This window comes from Carassius gibelio, chromosome B16 (assembly GCF_023724105.1).
Source record: "Carassius gibelio isolate Cgi1373 ecotype wild population from Czech Republic chromosome B16, carGib1.2-hapl.c, whole genome shotgun sequence".
NCBI lineage: Eukaryota > Metazoa > Chordata > Actinopteri > Cypriniformes > Cyprinidae > Carassius > Carassius gibelio.
The window spans coordinates 29,998,696-30,007,528 of NC_068411.1; positions in this window are offsets into that span (position 1 = coordinate 29,998,696).

The following is an 8,833-nucleotide window of genomic DNA, read 5'->3' on the forward strand; positions in this document are numbered from 1 at the left end:
TGTCCAGGTGTTCACACACCCTGTGTGTTTAGAGGGTCTCTGAAAGGCTTCAGGTGACAGCAGTCTTTTGTGTGGGCTGTAGACAGATTAGATTGAGATAACAGGTCTTTTTTCAATGTGGCTGATATGATTGCCATTGAGCTCTTAAGTGCGTGTGTTGTTTTTCTCCTCAGGGTAACTGACCCTGAAGTAATACACACACAGCTCAGGTTTAATTCTTCAAATGTGGTTCATTTTATGTTATTAACCCTAATGCATTGATAAACTTTTTCTCTTTTTTTTTTTTCTTACAACATAAATGCAAAGTCTTACTATACATCAAGTGTAATTTCAGAAGCCAGTGAATTATGGATGTAAAAAGGCTTGTTTTAGGAAGGAAAGGAAATTGGTTGCAAGTAATTAAATCTTACTCGCACTGCTAAAGAATTTGTTGCCTACAGCTTACAAAAAGGCTGCCCTCAAATAATCTATGTTTATATTTAAATCTTAATAAAAAACTGGTAAAATGAAGCCATTAAAAAGCCATTAAGATAAAATTGTGATCATAAAATCGCTTTTTTTAATCAATCATTTAATTTGCATACTTTTTTTCCACTTTGAAGCTTAAAATATTCACAAATTGTCTTTCAAAATAGTGAACCCATAGTGTAATAACAACACTAGTTTGTGGTCAGTAGGATTTTTGTTATTGTTTTTTTTTTTTAGAAGGTTAGAAGTTATCTATATCTTCTATATACTTACAAAATATCTATATTTCAAATAAATTATGTTTTTTATTCATAAAATAATCCTTAAAAATGAATCTGCAACTCATAAGTGTAAATATGCATTGTACTGGGTGTGACTTTATGCTGCCTACCTTTTTGTAGGTACTAACATTTGTGATTACTAAAAATACTCCCTACCTAGGCAGCTCCCTAACCTCAGTAATACAGCTGATGTGTGTCTCATTATACAGAGCAAATGGTCCTTTTGAAGAGCGTCTGCATGAGTCAGTCACCTATAGCTGCCACAGATGGAAGGGAAAATCTCATTCATCATGGATCAAATGGCACCGCCGCTCCATAATATAAACGTGTTGTGATCGTGATACAGCGAGTTTGTTTAAAGCTCTGCGCTGTGGCCGAGGGATGCACGACTGTGTCACGCTGGCCAGGGTTAAATACAGAACAGCTCGCCCCAAAAACTGTGGGCGAGGTCACACCCCAGCGAGTCTTTGATGCGTCTTCTCTCACTGGAGCGCTACACACGCCGTGAGTGCAAGCAGGGATACACATGTGCACACAAACAAACACAGATGCTCTTCCCATGGAAAACATATGGATGTTTTCCAGCTCTTGGAGCTAAGCGGGCTAATTTCCCCAATCTCCCGTTAACCTTCCCAGAAGTACCTGATCCCGGGAGAAATACCCTTAAAGCCCAGCGTAGAGTGTGGGAACAGCACTTTTGACTCTTCCCCCATGAAAACGGCTCACAATTACAGAGAGAAGGACAAGCAGACGTAAATTAGATGGAGATCCAGCTGCCCATCACTGCACTTTATAATCAGGCTCATCAGACTCTGGGTGCGTGGGTGATGAAAAAGCACTTATTTGCTTTTTGATCCAATACCAAGTATAATGAAGACCAACATGGCTGTAGATAGATAGATAGATAGATAGATAGATAGATAGATAGATAGATAGATAGATAGATAGATAGATAGATAGATAGATAGATAGATAGATGTTTCTGCATGAAAAATACCAAATACAGTATCCAAAAAATGTGGTCAATTATGCTTTTATTTAAAGAAATTAAAATGTTTATTCATTGAAGTTTGCATTAAATATATTAAAAGTGGCAATAAAGACGTTTATAATATTGCAAAAGATTTCTGTTTCAAATAGATGCTGTTCTTTTGAACTTTCTATTCATCGAAGAATCCTGAAAAGTAAAATTGTTTTCGATCATTGATAATAATCAGAAATGTTTCTTGAGCAGCAAATCAGCATTCTGAAGATCATGTGGCACTGAAGAGTAATGATGCTAAAAATTCAGCTTTGATCATTGAAATAAATTACATTTTAACATATATATTCATAGAAACCAGTTATTTTAAATTGTAATAATATTTCACAATATTACAGTTTTTACTGTATTTTTGATGCAGCCTTGGTGAGCAGAATATGCTTTTTTTCAAAGGCATTACAAATATATTTCTGACCCCTAACAGTTGGATGGATGTGTAGCAATAGTTCAAGTTAAATCACCATCATTACAGATGAAACATTTGCACAAATGCTTTAAGGGGGGAAAGATGAAGGCATGACTTTTGAAATAATGTGTTCATGGTTCAGTCAAGGTATAGTGAATTGAACATGGACTAAACATGGCACAGCTGTTGGCCTGATGTTCCTCCTGGTTTTCTACAGTGTAATTCAACCACTTCACTGGAGTCTCTAAATCTCCACAGATGGCAAACGCTCCATGGCAGACCTGCGCATTCATATGCCTGGTTGCAGAAACCACTTCTTTTTTTTTTAGTACAATCAAGGATATTGATTTACACAAAACATGGAACACAGTAATGTGATTTATTTGTAATGGAATCAACTTGTTGATTTGCATGCAGGACTTATACACAAACTTTAACTAGATTGCTCAGGGTTGCTTGTACAGAGACGTTAGGCATCGTGTTACTCCTGAGGCTTTTTACCCCCCATAACATCAAAGTCTGGCTTTCCTCGCGTCCAGATTTACACAGCTCGAAACTCTTTAAACATAAGCTGATACCATTCCTGCTTTTGTTTGTGCCTCTGCAGCGTGTTGTAAATGTGTCTTTCTGATAAGTTTACTGTAGAAATGTCCAGTGTTGTGCAGTAACGCATTACTAACACATTACTGTAATTTGATTACTTTTATATAACTGAGTAATTTAACACGTTATCATTTTCAAAGTAGTAATTAGAGTATAGTTACAAGACGAGGTCTCTATACGTTATAATATGTTAGTAATACAGTAATAAGCTAATAAATAATAATATGTGCAAAAAAAGGGGTGATTATTAAAAAGGGGTTATTATTAAAATGTTTTTAAGAAGCCATTGGATATATATATTTAAATAAACATATTGTTTTCAAAAAAAAAATTTTTTTTGCTACATTAAATCAGAGGGCTAAATATGATATGCGGAATAAATTAAAGAAAATTTTTATTCACATATTTTATTCGCCATATTGTCCAGAAATTGAGAGTTGCAAAACTTAGAAAGAAAAATTTAAAAGATAATATTTAAGGTGCTTTAGGGAACTTTTGTAAAAAAATATTTTTTACATATTTATTAAACCTGTCATTATGTCCTGACAGTATAATATGGGACAGATAATCTGTGAAAAAATAAAGCTCCTCTGGCTCCTCCCAGTGTCCTATTGCCGTTTGCAGAAATACATCGCTCCCGTTAAGAAACAACCAATCAGAGCTGCGGTCCGTAACTTTGTTTGTGTTCAAAATGTAGAAAAATTTATATAATAAGCGAGTACACCATGAATCCATTTTCCAAACCGTGTTTTTGGCCTGTCCTGAATCACTAGGGTGCACCTATAATAAGTGTTTATATTCGGACTATTTTAGATTGCTTCGGGGGTACCGCGGCGGAGTAACCCAGTACCTTTGTGATTCTTCATAGACATAAACAGAGAGAAGTAGTTCAGGCTACGATGTTCTTCCACAAGCAGTTCTGTTTATTAACCGCTAGAGCGCCAAAAGTTCCCTACCGCAGCTTTAACTATAAATAAATAAATAATAGTTTTATTTAAAAAAAAAATTACATATTGTCTAAAAATAAGATATAGGGATCCATAAAACATCAAATAAACAAACTTTTTGTCAGGTTTTCCTGTGATTTTCCACCAGCCACTCTCTGCCCTTCATTCTCAGGTCTGTCCTGATGTCAGGAGGTCATTACAAAGAGCCGTAATTCACTTGCCATGTTCCCACAGAGCCCCTCTCTCTCTCTCTCTGACCCCACAGAAGTGAGGTTACGCCTCACAGACTGAAGTGAAAAGGCCTGTCCTCTGATTTATGACCTTCTGCTGCCATCGGATCTTCTCCTGCGCTCGGACGCTTTTTGTGAAGCACCGAAACAGACCCTCCCAGAAACCCCCAAGAGTTTTAGGTTTCCAAAGCCCATCCAAGTTAAGTCTTGAAGCTTTCACACACGTGCAAAGATTGCTATGATATTAGGAACTTATTTTTTATACTAATATTTTATACTGCATTTTTACTGTCGAGATTTTAGATAGGAAATCTAAAAGTAAATGTTGTTTAATTTAAAATAAACGCTGTTCTTTTGAACTTTCTAATCGAATTGTATCACGCTTTACACAGAAGTATAAAGTAGCATCTGTTTTCATTATCAAAAATAATGTCACTTATAATAATACACTTATTTTGAATATTAAAATTTTTACTCTATTTTTAATCAAATACATGCAGCCTCATTACTCATAAAAACATTTTTAAAATCTTATGAACCCCATACTTTTAAATAGCTTCATCATTTATTAAGGTCTTAAATCTATGGATAGTCAATATTAAATTGTGATGTATTGTGTAAGTAATAAATGTCACATAAATGTTTTTTCTTCTATAAAACATCTGTTTTAGGCTCAGACTGTATCTTTTGCAGTTGCGTGTTTATATTTCTTCCTGTTGCAGTTGTGTTTAGGGCAGGTTTGTTCTCCCCCAGTCTTCCTGCAACACTGTTATCATGCATTATTTTCATCTGAATTATTTTAGGCCTCTTCCAGGACAGGTTCTCCTCCATCCCGCCTGTTTATGCCGATGGAGGGACAGATCATTCTGACTCATGCACGGCTCTGGCATATCAGAGCTGCTGGGCCAGAAGAATTAGGCCAGATTTGGCACACTTCACAACCCCGATGCACATTCCCTCACGGTGCACGAGGGCGATTGTGAACAGAGTCTCATTATACCGCCGTGGCACAATGAGAGTGGAAATCTTGGCACGCTTTGTCTTACGAACCCAGAAGGTTTTTCCGACAGAGTTCAGATGTGTGTCGTTCTCTTTGTCTGCTAAATGCGCCTGAGACTGTATAATTGTGCTTTTACGGTGCTTACAAGACCACCCACGACACCCCGCAAACATACCCTAAACGTCAGCTCCGCTCAGGAAGTGCTAATCTATATATCTATATAATCTATATATTTCACATTCTTGATTAACATTAAAATAAAAAACACGTTTTGCAACTGCATATGAGTCAAAAGTCAGTGATGCAATGTGTTTATATTTTAATATTTTGCAGTGAACATCAAATATATTGTACGCGATGATATTCAGTAGCTTTTATACTCTACTAAAATGCTTTTATTCCATTATTTGCAATGCTTTATTGAATATGTAGTTCATTTACTCATAAAAATATGAATTGATATTAGGGTTATTATAGTCAACTAGCACCTTTGTTACTTGAAATAAACTTAACCTATTTTATTTTTAGCCAGTCAGCAAGGAAAGATTTCTCATTTTTGATTTAGTTTAACTTTATGTACAAAATATTTAAACTGAAATAAAAATTAATAAAAACCATACAGACCAAAAGTTTGGAAACATTACATTTTTTTTATATGTTTTTGAAAGAAGTTTTCAAGCCTGCATTTATTTGGTCAAAAATACAGAAAAAAACAGTAATATTGTGAAATATTATTACAACTTAAAATAATAGTTTTCTATATGAATATACTTTAAACAAATAATTTTCAGCATCATTCCTCCAGCCTTCAGTGTCACATGTAACATCAGTCGATCACATGATCATTTAGAAATCATTCTAATATTCTGATTTATTATGAGTGTTGGAAACAGTTCTGCTGTCTCATATATTTGATCAATAAAAGGTTCAAAAGAACTACATTTATTTAAAATAAAAATAAAAAAATCTAATATATTTTCTTTAGTATCACTTTTTATAGATTTAACACATCCTTGCTGAATAAAACTATTGATTTTATAAAAAAGAAAAAATGAAAAAATGTTATACCAGTAGTGTATATTGTTATTACAAAATATTTATATTTTAAAAACATAGCTTCTTTGTTTGTTTGTTTTTTTTTTTTTTTTTTTTTTTTTTTTTTTTTTTACTTTTTATTCATCAAAGTATTCTAAAAAAGTATCACATGTTCTGAACAAATATTAAGCAGCAGAACTGTTTCCAACTTTGATAATGAATCATCATATTAGAGTGATTTCTAAAGGATCATGTGATAATGATCCTAAAAATTCAGCTTTGCATCACAGAAATAAATGACCATTTAAAGTATAATACATTTAAAAACTATTATTTTAAATTGTAATAACATATCACAATATTAAAAAAAAATTCTGTATTTTTGATCAAATAAATTCAGGCTTGATGAGCAGAAGAAACTTCTTTCAAAAACATTAACAACAGTAATGTTTCCAAACTTTTGGTCTGTACTGTAGATGTATTGACATTCATCCCAGATGAAAAATGGATGATTACTGTTGCAAAGAGGTTGTTATTTATTATTATCATCGACTTTTTTATATGCACATTCCAGTATCTAGAAAGCAGGGTTGAGTCAGTCTGCCGTGGCTAAATTTGTGAATCCTGACATTGCTGACATCACACTTGGAGATAAAGTTGCATGGGTCAGAACGAGACGAGGTTTGCAAACATGATCTGTGGACCCGTCCACCCCAGAGCAGCTGTGGGAGGAGAGGAGCTGTTTGATAAGCAAACGTGTGAAAAAACTACGGACGGGACCAAAAACAGGATGTCACAGCAGGCCACAGCGTTTGAACGTCAGGAAGAGAACTGCTGTTTCATTCACATGTGTGTCTGAAGAGAGGAAAGAGAGGAAGAGGGTAACCCGACCACACCGACAAAATAGGATCACCAAGTCAAATATTATAATTTAAAATAACTGTTTTCTATGTCAATATATAGTAAAATGAATAGAAAGTTAAAGAAGAGCATTTATTTAAAATAGAACTATTTTGTAAAATGATGTCTTTACTGTCACTTTAATGTGTGTAAAATGATGAGTAAAAATATAAATTTCTTCTTCTTCTAAAAAAAGAAAGAAAAATCATATTGACATATACATATAATGACATATAATATAAATTTCGGCATACATTTTTCATTCTTTCATGATTAAAAGAACATGCATGCATTTAAAATACCAATGTCTTTTGACGCACAAAATAACACTTTTAATCAATGCCTCCATGCAGAATTAAGGTATTTGTTTTCATTTTCTGGATTTAATGTTCACATGGATTTACAAATAATAATAAAATAAGTAAGTTGGTAATAATAAAACTTTTTCTTCAGAATAATTATCTGCCTTTAACAGCTGAAGCATTTCAGAATGACTCTTCCAAACACCTGAATTCATTCTGGTATATAATGTCTGTTTTTGACCAATCAAATCCAGTTTGATAACATCGAGTCCCACTCTCTGAATACACTGTTTAACACAGGAATATGTTTTTCATATCCAGTACTGCTTTGCATGTTGTGTGCATTCTTTCAGAATAACAGACTCTTGAGCTTCAGTGAGAAATGAGCTGAGACGTAGGACGAAGAGCTGTTCAAAAGTATGTAGTTTCCTATCATGCACAAGATGTACAGTATTGTTCAAAATAATAGCAGTACAATGTGACTAACCAGAATAATCAAGGTTTTTAGTATATTTTTTATTGCTACGTGGCAAACAAGTTACCAGTAGGTTCAGTAGATTGTCAGAAAACAAACAAGACCCAGCATTCATGATATGCACGCTCTTAAGGCTGTGCAATTGGGCAATTAGTTGAAAGGGGTGTGTTCAAAAAAATAGCAGTGTCTACCTTTGACTGTACAAACTCAAAACTATTTTGTACAAACATTTTTTTTTTCTGGGATTTAGCAATCCTGTGAATCACTAAACTAATATTTAGTTGTATGACCACAGTTTTTTAAAACTGCTTGACATCTGTGTGGCATGGAGTCAACCAACTTGTGGCACCTCTCAGCTGTTATTCCACTCCATGATTCTTTAACAACATTCCACAATTCATTCACATTTCTTGGTTTTGCTTCAGAAACAGCATTTTTGATATCACCCCACAAGTTCTCAATTGGATTAAGGTCTGGAGATTGGGCTGGCCACTCCATAACATTAATTTTGTTGGTTTGGAACCAAGACTTTGCCCGTTTACTAGTGTGTTTTGGGTCATTGTCTTGTTGAAACAACCATTTCAAGGGCATGTCCTCTTCAGCATAGGGCAACATGACCTCTTCAAGTATTTTAACATATGCAAACTGATCCATGATCCCTGGTATGCGATAAATAGGCCCAACACCATAGTAGGAGAAACATGCCCATATCATGATGCTTGCACCTCCATGCTTCACTGTCTTCACTGTGTACTGTGGCTTGAATTCAGAGTTTGGGGGTCGTCTCACAAACTGCCTGTGGCCCTTGGACCCAAAAAGAACAATTTTACTCTCATCAGTCCACAAAATGTTCCTCCATTTCTCTTTAGGCCAGTTGATGTGTTCTTTGGCAAATTGTAACCTCTTCTGCACATGCCTTTTTTTTAACAGAGGGACTTTGCGGGGGATTCTTGAAAATAGATTAGCTTCACACAGACGTCTTCTAACTGTCACAGTACTTACAGGTAACTCCAGACTGTCTTTGATCATCCTGGAGGTGATCATTGGCTGAGCCTTTGCCATTCTGGTTATTCTTCTATCCATTTTGATGGTTGTCTTCCGTTTTCTTCCACGTCTCTCTGGTTTTGCTCTCAATTTTAAGGCA